We start from the raw sequence: 17,374 nt of genomic DNA on the forward strand, positions 1-17,374 counted from the left end.
GAGCTTGTTTTACACATAATTCTATTGTAATTCTAGTGTTATAAACATCTTGAAACCTGAAGGCGATTCTCATGCAATGCATATATATTTCAATCAATGATGTGTAAGTGCATATAAATGCACATTACTATATTTGAATCGATCTGCTATTCATGCATGGAGTCTCTGAAGTCTAAAGTATAAGGTCCCAACATCATATAGGAATCATGAACTCATCTCGATGACTTAGTGATCTCAAAAAAGTAGAATCAAACTACAAACTTCACACACAAAATCTAGTGAAGATTGAATACTTTTCAGGTCAACCCATTTAACTCCTAGTACATCAAATATGGTTCATCGCTTCATCTTTGTTTCTTTGATCACATACTCCATGTTTAAGAGCAACACGTACTTGGGTGTTTGGTCTTCATGTCTAAAAAATATTTCTCTGCACAATTGTGAATCTTTCCTCTAAGAGGCATGTCAGGTCTAGAATCTAAAGGGCACCACATAACAATTGTCTCGATGAGGAGAAACGAAAAGCAAAAAGAGAATTGGTAACTGCTTCATGAAGACATTTTCTTCAAGTTTGACAAACGATAAATGTCTAATACATAATTTGAATCAAATGTTCGTTTATGGTCCTCTTGACATTTAAACAATATAGTGTGAAACCCAACTTACTACCAAACATTTCACGTTTTCTTCATCATGAAAGAGAACTTGCACAAAGGTAGTTTTTGCATTAATTACATTTCCCAATATATAAAGATGCCTCTAGACATCCTCCCAGTATCCAAAAAGGCATCACATACGTGAGATGCTTAGAAAACGAAGGACACCAATAAATTATGCTTGACAAAATACAACAAGAATTAAGCCAACTAATAAAGCTAAAATACAATCCGCTACCCAACAGGAGTTTGCACTGTTGAAATGGTACCCCCAAGTTACCAGCATATTCATCAAAGATAAATATGAGCTAACATCCAAGTAGCTGAGCCCTTAGAACAGTTCTCTATACCTTGTATTAACTATGTTTCTTTAACCTTTTAATCTCATTGATGGCATTCACGTCTTTAGTACTCTTCTCACTCATGTCTTTAGTACTCTTTTCACATGTACATATTGTCTTGTTGAGGCATTGCCCAGATGAAGCAATGTGGAAACCGATCTTGCCTTTCCACTCCTTGATTTGTCTCCCACTCCACATAGAGGAGTTGGACATTGACAAAACTAAGTTTGCATTGTTTCTATCTAATTCAAAGACTACGTGATAATAGGACCCACCTTACTCTCAACATCCAACATCAAGCTAAATATTGCATGCCCAGGTAACTTCATAGACCAATCCCTGAACTCCCACCAACCCACATAGGAAAAGTCCACCACTTAAGATATCTTAAAAACTTCTACATGATCAGATTCCCATCAATCTTATTACTGTAATTTATCTCATACTCCACACGAAGGAGTTGAACATTGACAAAACTAAGTTTGCATTGGATCTATCTAGTTCAAAGACTACATGATAATAGGACCCCACCTCACTCCCAATATCCAATATCAAGCTAAATATCGCATGCCTGGGTAACTGCACAGACCCATTCCTGAACTCCCACCAACCCACATATGTAAAAGCTCACCACCTAAAATATCTTTAAAAGCTTCTACATGATCAGATTCACATTGATCTTATTGCAGCGAAAAAGAGAAATTCACATGGCTAATATTCATATTCTTGAAAAACTCTGGTCAAGATTAACAGAAGCATCATCCAATCCAATGTTGAACAATAATAGAAGGCTTTTTGTATGGAGCAATCTCATGAGATAGACTACTTCCTGTATGTTGTTACCATTCTTGGTCTCTAGTCGATATGTCAGCCCCATACATATGTTGAATCGATGACATGTAAGTTGCCAACAACCCCATCTTCCATGAGTTAATCATACACATTTCAATTGTTAATGAAAACATAACAGAACAACCATCTGGTATGCTACTGATATGGCATTAAATTTAATGGTTTCTTAATAGTTAGGTGCTACTTCAATTATCTGTATAATTCGAAGGGTGCATTGGTCATATATTATGTTAATATAACTCAACGGGCATTAATATATTATTTGTTAGTATTTGTTGGATTGAATGCTTCATTCAGCGAGAGGAAATCCACTTAAAAAGCTCTTTTCCAAATACCTTTTCTCAATTCAATTGTTACCAGGCATATAACAAGAATGAAACTTATGCTTAATCCACAGAAATATAGTCGCAAACATATAAGAAACAAAGCAAGATCAAATATTAATTCAACTATAAACCTAGTGTCTATCTGTGAACAAAACAAAATGAGAACCTCCATAATCTTTGGACATACAAAGAAATAGCTACAGCCACAATAGTATCTACCTTATCACTTTGTTTCCCACCAGCATGTTGATACAATTTTGGTTTGTTGAGTAGAATTTAATTTCTTTTGCCCATACTTTATACATATTTACAAATTTTCTTGTCTTGTGACATCATAAACTGAAAAATTACAACAAATAATCTCAAATGAGAAGAATTTAAGTATCAAACCCAGGTACATTGCACACATTAAATATTTAAACAAATAATTACATTACATAGTGTGGCAACCAATATCCGTGAACCAGAGTTCTCGGCATGCCACTTCCACAACATGCACTTGCTTGCTGGCCTTGACAACATTTTCGATATGGAAAGCTCCATGCCCCAAGATCTATACGTTTCGTTAAGGCTATTGAAAGACAAGATATTTCTGAGTAAGAAAGGCTTCCTGAGCCCATTTCCCTTATCTTCACCTTTGTATACATTACAATGAATGACTTCATTGTCACAATCGAGTGAGGCCCAAAGTCGTAAAGTCTTTCCTTTCTTTAAAGAACTTTGGGCTGATGCTATAATCAGAATGGATGAATTCTCACAGCATTTCTAGAATACATGGAGGTGGGACGACTAGTGTTGGAGCCCCGGTGAGCCCCTTAAGCTCAATCACTTTGATGGGTAAGTATGTTTCTCATGAGCCTGCAATGCTGCATATTGGTCCAAGATCACGCTTGCCTTGCCTTGGCAGGTCCGTGCCCCGTCTCTTGGATGATGTCATGAAATGTGAGATGGAGAAGAAGCAAGGAGAGGTGGCCTATGCAATCAGCTCCATCATGTGGGAGACTCATGGGTACACCTAAGCTCAAGCAATGGTCAAATTAAAAGGCCCAATCGAAGCAGGTTTCTACGAGATGGAGTGCAAGGTGTTAAAAAATCAAATTCGATGAAGAGGATGAGAGACTGGTGAATGATCCTTTTTTTTTTTCGATCTCTTGAGCACTATTTTGCATGCAGATAAAAATACTCTCTACCAATTTGACAAATTCGATATTGAAGTACAATCTTTATGGCCAGAGTGTGCTCAAAGAAACCTTTCCAAAGCAAGATGATATTATTCAATACAAAAGAAGTGCTATTGAGACAAATCAAATTCCAAGTGGATGAGTAGGGAAAGAAACAAGGTAAATAACAATAAGATTCAAAATGAAAGTACCATTCGGTCAATTCAGTTACCTTGCTTGTATTGTAACTTCATTCCAGAATGTTTTAGGCAATAAAGTTCGAAGATAATCCCACCTCACGTCCACAGATTCATATTCCTTTGACATCAAGGAATTGGAAAGAGCTCAAGGAAAAAAAGGTGTGCATGGACAAAGAATGTCGCCCAAGATTCGCACCAAGGATATGTCCAGCACAACAACACCATCAAAATAATGGTCTTCGACTTTCGAATTAAAATAAATCCATACAAACATTATATCAAACATCTCAGGAACATGTACGGGGTAATTTTAGAGCAAGGATCAATACATATCTTAACAAAATCTTTGGGCAAGAACCCTCAATAACAAGAAATTTCCATATAAATCTAAAAGAAATTATTCTGTTCATCAATTCGGGCTAAAGCAAGTGTGATCTTAATAAACCCAAAAATCAGAACACACAAAACCTGATGAATGAGAAAAATGCCCATACCTTCTCCTTTCCTTTCATCTTCGAGATGTGCTCAGTCCCGAGGCTCCATTGAGGATTTGCTCCAACCATTCTTGATCCCTCAAAGATAACCCTCGCCAAGAATTCCAGAAAAGGGGGCCATGATGACGCAATTTTTTTTAGAAAATGGGAAAAGATAGAATCCCAGTTTTTGAAGAAGTCTTTAGAGATATGCAGCTTGGAGAAATCAAGTTTAGAGTGAGAGTAAGAAGTTCATAAAAAGGTGAAAGCAAAGAGTAGTAAGAGTGAGAGGTTGGAGGTTGGGTTTGCCTGTTTTAGAAAGTAAAACCAGGAAATTTTTAGAAAGAGAAAGCTGAGAATGGAAGGAATATGAATTTAGAGAGAGGAGTGAGGCAATTCAATTTTTAAGGGAGAAGAGAATAAAAGTGCTAAGTTTAGAGAGAGAAAAATGGAGTTTGTTGGAGAGAGAGAGCAAATCAAGTCTACTGCTGCTCATGTTGTTCAAAAGAAACAGTAAACCGGGAAGAGCGAGAAAGAGAGTTCGTTGGAGGAAACAAGGAAAAAGTTAAAAAGGTGTTCGTTGGAGGAAACAGGGAAAAAGTAAAAAAGAGAGTTCCTAATGACTACTTAGTCTTCAATTTGGGCTCATCCTCTTTCTCTTTGAGAACCGCCACATGGGCCGACCATCGGGCCAGTTCGACTTCTGCCTTCTCCAAGCTAATTTCAGATACATCTTCACCAGACTTAGCCCGCTTTTTCGAAAAAGATGTGCCATCATCTTGAGAAGGTGCAACATCCTTAGTAGGGGCAAAGGTTTCACCATGAGACCTAGGTACCCAAGGACATAAGGGAAGGGGAAAAGCACACTCCCACCACCAAGAATTATAATTGGAAGTGATCATGGGCTTATCCTGTTCGATTAGCCTTTCATCAGAAGAGGATTTCTTCCCCTTCTAGGATAAGCTTGCTCAACCAAGATGGGTGAAAGAGTGTTGCTTAAGAGGGAACACGGGGCGACGGTCAATGGCTTCTCCAGGGGATATGTAATTTTGGATGTATCGAAACTGATGAAGCCCCCTTTGAGGAAAATAACCCTTAGTAAAGTGTTAACTGCCAAAAGAAAGCATGAATACCCCATAAGTGGCAGGAACAGGGGCATATTCTCGAGACCTCGAATCACCCAGTCAAATGACAATAATTCATCAAAGATCATGTTGTAATAGTTGACGTCATGGGGTCGATCAATATAACTAATATATGCTAACCTGAGGGAAACAAATACAACAATGGTAGACCGACGAGGGCGAATGACTGCGTTTTGCTCAAAAGCCCAGATCTGCAGAAAACAGAAGTCGAAAGATGCCAAAAGTCACAATGTAAAGAAAAATCAAAATCAGGCCATCTAGGAGATCTTTCCCTGGGCAACACATCTGGTGTCGCCCACTATGGCCTAGGCGACACACTTGTTGTTACCCAAACCCTTCTGAGACCAAAAATTTGAATTCCAAGAAAAGAAACAGAGCAAAAAGGTTCATAAAACGTACATGTAAGATCAAAACACTCCCTTCGACGAATCAATCGCCACGGGTAACCCAATTGAAGAGGCCACTATAGATACCTGCCAACACTGCCGGGACAATGGTGTACCCTGCTCTTTCCCAGAAAGCATCAACTAAAGGGATAAGAGAACTTTGAATGGTCTTCCGACCACTAGGGAAGAGAACCGATCCAAGAAGCACAAAAAGGACATTTTGATTTTCTCCGCTGCTTGGGATCGCTCTTCATTGACAACAAGGGTTTCCATATGAACCCAATCCCCTCGAGGAGAATAAGCAGCCCCTAATTGTCGTGTCCCCAAGAAGGAGTGATCATCAGTGGCCGTAGATGGTTGATATGCAATACTAGATAAGCTCAAGCTGGAACTTCTCACTGCTTCTTTTAAAGTTGGAGTCGTCTCTCTTGTGGGAAGGAAGAAGGCATTGGTCTGAAAATTGAACATCTCTACAAGAGCTTCTATAAGGGAAAAATTGACATGGAAAGAGGCCATAGTCAAGATTCCCATCATAGAAATTGACTTGAGAACAACCATGAGTTCAAGTCACTACCTTGCCAAAAGATACCAGCCCTTGAATCAGGGGCTGATTACAGAATAACCTTGAACCCTTCGAGGAGCATCCCTTGTCCTCAAACCTTGTGAAATATAGAATGGGAGGCCATCTGAGAAGTGCCTTACCCTAACAAAAGGAGGAAGAACCTCTTCCTCTCTCTCCTTTACATGATCAGTGCTCTTTCTTTTTACTTTGGGAAGGTCATTGTTTTTCCTAAGAGCCATTGAAAACCAGTATAAGGAGGAAGAAGGAGGAAGAAGAAGGAAGGGGGAGGAAGAAGAAAGAAGAAAGTTTTCAAAGGGGAAGGTACATGGATGAGATGATGAGAATCCCCTTCCAAATCCACAACATTAAACGAGTAAGGGATCGCCTCATTGTTGAAGACATATTTCTAGAGTCAGGATGATTATTATAGGGCTTGGACAAATTTAAAGTTTGGGCGCCAAACTGTTTACAACACAAAATCAGAGAGATCTTCTACTAAAGATCCCTCGGATCTGAGACTACAAACTTGTTTTTAAGATTGATAGAGAGTGGGATCAATCAAATTCCGATCTAAGGGCAGATCTATCTAGAAATGAACAGATCAGCAACAAAGCCAACATCGATCCTACGCATGAAATACTGAAATAAAGCAATAAAAGCTATTTAAATCAAATAAAATAGCTACAAAATGAACTAAAAATGGAGAAGAAAAGGTACTGGCCCGGCCAGTTGAACCGAAACACCCGAGGCTTCAAGGCCTTGCCCGTATCAGGACTGCGGCTGTGTTTGCACCGTGAGTCATTTGTGTCTCTTTTCAGGACTTGGCTTGATTGAACTAAGGTTTTTCTAATCTAAGACTAAAGACTGAAGGTAGGCTTCATCGAAATAGGGGTTTCAGGGTTTTACCTCAATCTAGGATTTGCTCATAGATTATGGTTTTTCACCTTTTTTTTTTGGCTAACCTAAAAAGGTTGTCCAAATGCACTTTCATAGGATGAAAAGCATGTGAAATGTTCAAATTTGGAAGTTCAATAGAAAGCCAGCTCAAAAACACGTTTTTGAGGGTCAGAGGGCTGGGCAACACACCAAACCCGAGCTCACCAAGCCCAAAAGTGTCTGAATGCATTGGATATGGTCCATAATGGGTTGGCAGCTGAACATCCGGGATTTGGATTGATCTTGCTTGGGTGACACACACACTTTGTGTTGCCTAATCCAAATCCGACCAAAATCTGAAATTTCCAATTCTGGGTTGATTTATGCACTTTTGTTAAAAAAATTAGGTTAAAATATAACATTTTACTATTTTTCTTGAATATTTCCAAAATCAGTGAGTTTGCAAGATATAGGATGGGACCATGGAACTATGGTACTTTGTGGTTCAGGGGTTGTATGTAACATTGTGGTCCTAAGGGTTTAAGAAAATCATGGAATTTGCCAGTTTAAAAATGGGGTGTCTACACTTGGATATATATTTTTAAGAGAAATGCATGTGAAAAAGTAAATCCTAGTTTTTGGTATCAAACCCCAAAACCATCCCCAAACTAACCCATTAATGACAAATCCCCAAATAATCAATAGTCTTTACTTACCAATTTGCATCGTAGCACAAATAATTTACAAAAAAACTCAATTTTAAATCATGTTAGAAAAACCCTATTTGCATCAAATCAAAGCACCAAAAAACAAATAAATGAGCGAGTTAAAACTCAATTTTAAATCATGTCAGAAAAACCTTATTTGCATCAAATCAAGGCACCAGAAAACACATAAACAAGTAAGTTATCTTGAGTTCTAGAAGAGACTGGTTCTACAAAACCATGGCCTCAAATAAACCTTTCTACTTTGCAAAAGTAAAAAATAAAAAAAAATAAATCCTTTAGCTAAATTGAAGATCAAGCTGAGAGTTTTGGTTTCAGATAGACTGCTTATCAAATAGAGAGAATGGAGAAAAAAGCTAAATCACATACCTCAAATAGAAAGAGATTGATCAAGCAAGAAATACAACCCCGAGGTCAAAGAAAGAGAGAATATGAATAGGTTCATTAAGCTAGAGTGAGAAACCACATATCCAAGAGTGAGATGGCGAAAACTATAGGGGATGGAGAAAACTATAGGAGCTTTGGGTTTTAATTGTTTTGGACTGGGATTGTTGGGTTTATGTGGCCTTATGAGTGATTGTGAAGAGACATCATGAACTCAGTAGGAGTGTGATCCCTCGTAGACCATACCATGTAAACGATGTTTACAGATATTGGATTGTACTTGACGATCTAGGCCAGTCGATTGGAAAAAACCCATGTCACTCGAGCATAGAGAATTAATCGAGAAGGGTTCTAATGGGTCATCTCTTGATGAGGTCGGAGTATCTGCCTGAATGAGTAAACCGAGGGACTATGTGACCCTTGTGTGTGATGGTGGTCTACGGAGATGGGGACCAAAGCCTCATCTATGTACCATCACATGACATACATATTGATAGACTGTTCAAGAAAGCGAGCAAGCCACCTTTTAGGATGAAGTGTATGCATGTGCGATATATACCCCTATGCTCCATAGAGTTGTGGTCGCATCAAGTCTAGGTGACTGGGATTGCGTTCTCTTAGCTCATCGGGCAGACTTTGGTGACCTGCTAATGAGCCCCTGCTTGGACTGTGGTTCATGGGCAACACTAGGTCGGCATGATAAAGCAAGCGTGGTTTATAGTCCACAATTGAAGGTGGAGTGCCCCATTATTGATTTAATTCATTGACCATATGGATTATTTTTCCATCAAATTAATTATGTTTATTTTATGAGAGATATTATTTTAGAATTATTATTTAAATTTTTATAAACTCCTGGGTATTTTATTGATAATATTTGGGTTTATAAAATTAAAGATTTTTAATGATTTAAATATTCAAATAATATTCTAAAATTTATTTTATTATTTTTAATATATATAAAATTTTATGGAGGCCCATTGTGCACATGGGCCTACCATATTTTTGAAGGTGGGGCCCATAAATCCCTATCTTGGGTGGCACGCCACCTTTTGAGGGGAGGCTTATCCCACGGGTGGCACCTCCCCCCTCTTTATGGGATTTGTTGATGTTTTATCTCAAATTGATTTGAGTTAATAAAGTGTATTATCTTTAAGAGATTTGAATAAAATCTTTTAGAAGGCCTATATGGCTTATGAATATATATTTTGAATAGAGCACAATATTTTATTGATTAATTTTTATTTGATGGGATAATGGTCAAAGGAAAGGGGGATAATGGTTCAGCATATTCCGCAATGTTGATGGTCCATCTATGGAATGAATGACTCAGATCTCTCACCCTACAAGTCACATTTGATCGACGATTCAGATTCAATCTTGTGACGCAAGCAATGGAAACCCTAACCCAATTCTCTATAAAAAAGGGTAATCCCCTTTCATTCTAATCATGCTCCACCTCTCTCGTATCTCTCTTCATAAGGGGCACGCCCCTCTCACTTCTCCCATCCCTCTCGAGCAAATACCTATTCTCTCTCTTAGTCCAATAAAAGGGGCACGCCCCACCTAGAGATAAACTATCTCGCTCTAATTTGATCTAAGCCTAGAGATAAACTACCTCTCTCTCTAATTTCTATTTTGATCTCTCTTTAATTTCTAATTTGATCTAAGCCTAGGGTTGCGAAATTTAATCTAAGCTTAGGGTTGGGCCTTGATCCTAAAGCTCTTGTGAGAGCACAAGGGTTCTATTGAAGAGCTTGGCCGAAATTAGCTTTCTCAGTTGAGATTGAACGAAGAGCGTCGGATGATGACAACTCGGTCTGGAGTGTAATAAGCCCGATTGAGGTAATCTCCGATATTCTCTTTTGTTTCTTGCATATAATTGTATAGTCCTTATATTCTCAAGCACAACATTTGTGGTTATTTTTTTTTACTAAAGAAAATTGGTTCAATGGCATCAAAGTTTTTAAGATTTTGGATTTTTAAGTTTTTATTTTTTTTGAAAGCAAGAGTTGTTGTAATAAGGCTATTTGTATGTGATCTTCGCCAAAAGAGTAGAAAAGAAAAGAAGTGAGAAACTATATATATATATATATATATATATATATATATATCCCCTCCAAGATCACATTAGCCTTTCTTTCAGGGATGTTACCAACAAAGAAATGATCCTAGCTGCCCATCTAAATTGTACTGATAGGAAATGGGAGACATATATAAGGGAGGGAACATGTAAGGAAATTTTTTCCATGGCATGTACTCCAAACCTGTGGCATCCTAAGTAATCAACCTTCCCATTTCATCTTGACTTAGATCGATATAGCAAGCACACTTCACAACAACATAGCGTAACAAATTACCAAATTGTAGGCTCTGTTTGGAGAGTTATAATAACTTAATAAAACAAAATACCAATCCTAGGGTAGTTTGACCAGCAAAACATCCCCATGAAGGAAGTTACCAAGAAACAAAGTGCAAAACATTTTCTTTAATTTTAAGAGTTGTAGGCATTTTAGCAGCATGATAAATAGGGAAACGAAAGTCGACACCTAGAAATATAGGAAAAAAAGACTTTATTCCCAAAATTTGGTCAAAATGGGGCCTTAATCATGGATTTCAAATAGATACTCTCTTGTGAAACTATTTATCACATCCACTTTTTTTGAAGGGGATGTTCTCCTCTCCCTTTATGGTTTAACTATAACATAGGAGATTTGGAGTTGGTGCAGAAATCTGATCAAATTAAATATCCTTACTCCTCAATAATGCTAATTGTATTACAACAATGGATAAATCCTGGATTACAAAAGTTAGGGACAATGTTATGGAGATTTCTTTGGGTCTTTGTGATGTGGAACATTTGGAGGGAATGCAATATAAGGGTGTTTGAAGCTGAAAGCGTAGATATCTATTCCTTAAAAACAAATATCCTTGCTATGGCGGCTGATTGGCTCTCCATAAACAAAGATAACAGCTTCATTCCTAGAAATCAGATTATTCAAAACCTATTTGAAGTTGCAAACTTCCAACATCGATCCAATAGTAGACAAGCAATATAGGTTCTACCACCATAGAGTTTCAAACTCAATTTTAATGGCAGCTCTTTCAGAAATCTAGGTCTTGTTGGGTTTGGTGGAATTGTTCGTGATAATATGGGCAACATCATATTGACTCTCTCGGGACCAATTGGCATCTCAACTGTGAATGAGGTAGAAACAAGAGGATTATTGGAATGACCGAGGTTATTTTTCTAATTAAGTGGAAATAAAATGGTTGAGGGCGATTCAAAAAAATTGATAGCATGGAATAAAAGAGAGATGAAATCATCATGGAGATTGACCTCCCTTTTTGACGAAATTTTTCATTTTTTAGCTTGCGGCTCTTTTGAGCTCCTTCATTGTTTTAGAGGGGCTAACTTCAAAATTTGATTCTCTTGCTAATGGTGGTGTACACCACTCTTCATTGGTGGTTACATTACATAAGAAAAAGAAAAAAAAATAGAAGAAGGAATTTTGTGCTATAAAGATGAATATAATGACGTTCTCAAGTAGCAGCTGAGGAAACAACTGAATTTGATGATGCAGATGGTAGAGCCAATGGTGCCAGAGGTGATCTAAGAGGAGTCAAATGCAACTGTGGTGGCACTGGAGGCAATGGCCTCCGCGGGGTGACTGAACCAAAGAATGGATAGTTTAGCAGCAACCATGCACAACTTTTTCACAGTCATCATATATACGAGGGTGGATTAGTGATGAGTTGTTGATCGGGAAGTTGGATCTAGAAATCGAGGTAATGAGTAACGTCTGGTTGTCAAGCAGCATGGGAAACTGAGAACCTCAGGCGAAGCGAATCAAAGTCTCATAAAAAAGTCTATGTCGTAAAACATGGTATTGGAACAATTTTGGTGTCAACTCTGTTTAGCAGGGCAGGCAGGAGCAAAAATAAGGTACCGAGTTTTTTTTTTTATTGTTCATTTGAGCGGAGGTTGTGGATGTAAGGGGGCTACAAGTACCCTCATGGTGGCAATGCACAAGAGGGACGTGCAAATATAAAAAGAAATTAAAAATGAGTTAATATGGTTACAACTTTCAATTAAACCCAATGAATGAGAGATTTCAAAAAGTATGAGTAATTCCATTTAGACAACACAAAGAAGGAAGAGTTGCGCTCTACATTTTGCAACTACTTCTCAGTTCATCATAAAAGATTAGTCAACAAAGGATAATTATTATTGGTAAAGGGCGAAGAGCTTCAGCTCAACTGAGAAATGGAGTGTAATGAAGGGATTATTTATTAAAAGACTAAGTTGTATGGAATCATTTAAAGACAGAATTTTTATGGGTAATAGAAACAAGAAAATTTTGGCTACTGTTACAAAAAACACATGAGAATCAACTACCATAAATTCACATTGATGAGAAACCAATTTGATTCATTCAAATCATATCACGCATTCTTTGTAGACCCTAAAAATTTCATACAGATCTCCTTGACAAAACTTATGAAGTGATAAAGCACAACAATCAATCCAAGGAACAAAAGAAACATTTATCAAATAATCTAATCATATTTACTCAAAAAAATTATCTACCCAAAAAAATAATCTAACTATAAAATCATTAGAGAAACAAAAAATTATTCAAACAAGAGAGAAGGGAGGAGCACAAGCGGAAAGGGCAATTTAACAGTGGAAGAACTCATGAAAGAACAAAATTGCATGATAACAAACTCTTCAAAAGCAAAAGGGATTTGATAGAAGTGATTCCCACTAAACCCGTCACCAAAGAACAAATTCAATGACCGTTTAGATAGGTCTGTCACTTTGTTATCTTAAAAATCAGCAAGTTTAGGTTTTAGGGACATTTATAGATACTCCAAAATCAACTTTGCACATATCCTACCCACAATAATTTTAGGGTGCAGTTTTCATACGGACCCCTCCGTAGGTATAGAGGTATAGTGGCCTTTAAATTTTATGATGGTATATAATTTTGATGTAAAATGTTATTAGGATTATCTCAAAATCTATTTTTATATCTAATTATAAAATTTTAAATTTAAAAAATGGTTAAAATAAATGTAGATCTATAAACATATAAAAATCTTGAAAATGGACGGTATACATAATATGTTGTAAAATGTACTATTTTTGAGAATTAAAATTTTTTTATTTTTCATAGTCATACATCTTGATGTCGAGATGATCAATCAAAGGGTTTTTCAATATTAAAATTACCTTTTCCGATAGATTTTGGTTTTTCAATATTAAAACTACCTTTTCCGATAGGTTTTTGAGGGCATCCGTAGTTCTACATTATGGGTGGCATCCTTATATAAACTTTTTTCATAATTTTAATTCTCTCTATTTTCTTTGTATTTACTCCGAGTCAAAAAATAAAAAACTTTAAGATTAAAATACCATTTTACTCTCTCCTCGCCGTGATAGTCACGTTTTTTTGCCCTCTCTTCTCTCCCTCTGTACCCTAACTCTCTCGCTCTCTGCCCAAAACCCGTTTTGCTTTCTCTCTCTCCGCCCAAACTCTCTCTCTACTGAAACCCCCAAACTCTCTCTGCCCAAAGTCTCTCTCTCTACCCAAATCGCACAAAACCCTTTCTGCTCTGCCCAAATTCTCTCTCTCTACTAAAACCCCAAACTCTCTCTCTCCGCAAATTCTCTACCCAAATATCACAAAACTCATTTCGCTCTCTCTCTCTCTACCCAAATCTCACAAATCCCATCCCGCTCTGCCCAAACTCTCTCTCTCTCTCTACTAAAACCCCAAACTCTCACTCTCCGCAACTCTCTACCCAAATATCACAAAACTCATTTCGCTCCCTCTCTCTCTGTGCCAAACTCTCTCTCTCTCAACTGAAACCCCAAAACTCTCTCTACCCAAACTCTCTCTCTCTACTCAAATCTCACGAAACCCATTTCACTCTCTGTGCCCAAATTCTCTCTACTGAAACCCCCCAACTCTCTTTCTCTCTGCCCAAATTCTCTCTCTACTAGAACCCCCCAAGCTCTTTGCTGAAATACTCTACTGCTGAAAATGGATAAATACATTAGGAGACAAATTCAGAGAGAGTGTGCATTTCAATTGTATTCCAGTGAATGAACAAGCATTAACTCATTCCAAAGTTTACATGGATCCAACCAAAAGGAAAAAGAGACTTTCATCCTGTACCATGTATAATTGCTGTGGCACTGCCATTCATGAAATGCATGGACTTAAGAAAGTAGCATTTTCAAGATTGTATATTCCAAATCTACAAGGACACAACGAAGATAAGGTAAAAGGTCACTGCCCTAAACTAATTGAGGGAAGTAGGATACCTTGGGCGTTAACTTACATAATCGGTGTGGCGGACCGTTTAAACTTCGACAATCGATTTGTTTTTTGCGCTTCTGCACAAAAGTATGCTAGATCGCCAAAAAAACTTTCAAACATCGACAAATTTGTGCCGGATCAAATATTTTTTTACGATTTTTTGTGCCGGACAACAAAAAATGTTTGGGTTCAGCACAAAATTGTACCCGACCACTTTATAGGCCACATGCTTAAGGAGAGCGATGGCGGGCAGAGAGAGCATGTAGAGAGAGAACGAGAGATACAAGGCAGATAGAGAGAGTGAGACAGGGTGGGTAAAGAGAGGGAGAAGAGAGAGCGAAAGAAAGAGTGAGAGAGAGTGGGTAGAGAGAGTAGATAGAGAGCTGGTGGAGAGAGGTAGAGAGAGAAAGAGAAATAGAAAGAGAAAGAGAAAGAGAAAGAGAGGAGGTAGAGATAGAAAAAGAGAATTGATAGAGGGCGGGTGGAAACATGTAGAGAAAGGGAATGGGTAGAAAGAAAAAATGCTGCTGTGATTAAAAAAACATAAAAGGTAAAACATAAAAAAAGGAAAAGGCATTTTTGTCAAAATTTTTATTGACTTCTTGACTAAGGGTTTAAATACGATAAAAAATAACGTCGGAATCTAAGGTGTGATAAAAAAAATATTGAAAACAGGATGTCCTGATCTTGGAGGTATCTATAATTTTTCCAGGTTTTACAATTTTATTCCTCCATGCTCTAAAGACATCCATGTCGCCCGCCCACACAACATCTACTGACCCTAAATCCCTACTTAAACCAAGATTGACACACCAATTTTGACAACCCTTTCTTTCTTCAGGTCATTGCACTGTTTCGCATTTCCTATTTTCATTTTGTAGAATGAGATATTCAAATGCTAGGTGAACTATTGAAACGATTATTGCCAGACACCCTCAAGTATGTGATCCCAAATTATTGGACCAAGAAACCTATCCACAAAATTAAATGTTTGAGATGACTCGATGTGCTTACAAAACAAACCTAGAACAAACCAGAAATCAAAATGCAAACAAGAATTAATTGATTGCTTCCAAAAACCACATCACTGTGATTTTAAGAGTACGACTAAAAATCCTAAGATTCTGCTCTTATATTTCAAATAAAAAAGTCACCCATTCAGAAATATTTGATGCAACTTAAATTGAGCCAAACAAAAGAACTTAGGATCAAAGGACACCAATCCGTTGATAATAATTATAAAGTTATACAGAAAATAATAATGGCATTGAAACCCTAAATATGGCTAAAAATAGTTGGAAACCTTGATTATAAAATCAATGATGAACCCCTCGTGAAATTTTCAGCAAAACATAAAAGGATGGTTCAAAAATTAATTTTGTGGAAGTAGAATTTCAGTGAGCATAATGAAATGTTAACTTTTTGCTGAAAAAATTGTTTCAAAACAACTTTTATTTGGTGCTGGTCTATTTTTGTGATGTGGACCTGTTGGTCCACAAATATTTTGCTCCATGTTTTAATAAAACCTTGTGGTCCTCTTTTACCACCTTGGCAACCTCAACATGCCTTTTTACATATTTTGGACACCTTTATGAGGTGTAATTTTAGCTCTCACTCTCGTAAAAAACAATAGCCTCTCTCTCTCTCTTGTTAAAAAGAAACCAGTGAGGGCCCAATCTCTCTCTCTCTCTCCTAAGCTCTTGTTATTAACAAGAAGTCATGATGAACCCTAAGAATTTTCCTCAGCATACGTCAAAGGCTCATTTCATGGGGTTCATCTTGAGTTGGTGACGCCACAGTCATTCAAATACCTTTTTAAGGTCTTGTACGTGAGAGTCCTTTGTTTCATATTTCACCACCAACTCATCCACATAACACTCGACCTCGTTGTGGATCATATCCTTGAAGATGGTTGTCATGACTCGCTGGTATGTGGCACCACTATTATTTAACTCGAAAGGCATCACAGTGTAGCAAAAGACACACTTTGGGGTCAAGAACGCGATGGCCTCCTCATGTTCTAGTGCCATTCTGATTTGATTATAACCAGAATACCAGTCCATAAAGGAGAAGATCAGGCAATGAGGCATGGGGTCGACAAGCATCTCAGTGAATGGCAAGGCGAAGTCGTCCTTAGGGCAAGCAATTCAAGTCGCAAAAGTCAATGCAGACCCTGATTTGGCCATTTTTCTTCTTGACTGAGGCAACATTTACCAGCCATCTGGGGTATATGACCTCAGGTATGAATCCAGCTACCTGAGCTTGTTCACCTCAGCATTGATCTGTATCTTGAGGTCGGGTCTAAACCTTTTTTATTTCTACTTCATGGGTTTAATGGAATGATCAATACCAAGATGGTGGAGAGAAATTTGAGGGTTCAGACCAGGAATCTCATGATAATGCCAGGCAAAAATGTCCCAGTTTGCTCGAAGGAGGGAGGTATAACTTTCTTTTTCTTCTAGGGACATTTTTGCTGAGATGAAAGCTGGCCTCAAATCTACCTCATCCCCTAATTTTATCTCTTCAAGCTCGTCAGCTGTGGCCTAACCACCTTCTTCCCACTCTTTCGGAGCCTCTTGTAACTCTTCGTCAGGGGATTCAGGATGCTTCTCATCAATCTCGAGCGCTGAAACACATGATCTTGACATTTCTATTTCTAGGAGAGGCGCAGTGTGAGAGACGATTTTTAGTCCCTGGCCGGACCAAGCGATGAAAGAGTCAACTTCGAATAGGGAGTCCATGACCTTGTGATTGGGGTCACTCAGTACTTCCCCCAAACTGGGTGACGCTTCATGAACCTGACTCATGTGACAAGCCTCATGGGAATAGGGGCTTGAGGATGGCTCGGTTCTGGCTTGGGTTGACAGGGCGTCGGCTACTGTCAAGAATCTAACTTCCTGGGCCAGTATCTTTCTTAAGCGCTTTCGCTGCAACCTGATGAGGCTGGTGCCTCCCAGCT

General features: G+C 38.0%; 1 long non-coding RNA gene across 6 annotated transcripts; it reads right to left on the minus strand.

Annotated features, from left to right (window-relative positions):
• Positions 1–2,436: 2,436 nt before the first annotated feature.
• Positions 2,437–14,921, minus strand: LOC110006519 (uncharacterized). 6 transcript variants are annotated; one of them, XR_016050513.1, is made up of 5 exons: positions 14,438–14,606; positions 5,274–5,344; positions 4,030–5,118; positions 3,568–3,778; positions 2,437–3,190 (listed from the first exon to the last, which is right to left on the minus strand). It is a non-coding gene; the product is annotated as an uncharacterized LOC110006519 (long non-coding RNA). The 6 variants fall into 6 exon arrangements; XR_016050515.1 differs by lacking the exon at positions 5,274–5,344 and having other exon boundaries at positions 3,568–3,679; positions 14,421–14,800; XR_016050511.1 differs by lacking the exon at positions 5,274–5,344 and having other exon boundaries at positions 14,421–14,800.
• Between the last annotated feature and the right edge of the window lie 2,453 nt (positions 14,922–17,374).

The sequence above is a fragment of the Amborella trichopoda genome, chromosome 2 (assembly GCF_054954075.1).
Source record: "Amborella trichopoda isolate Santa Cruz 75 chromosome 2, AtrichopodaSantaCruz75HAP2 v2.0, whole genome shotgun sequence".
In the NCBI taxonomy this organism is placed as follows: domain Eukaryota; kingdom Viridiplantae; phylum Streptophyta; class Magnoliopsida; order Amborellales; family Amborellaceae; genus Amborella; species Amborella trichopoda.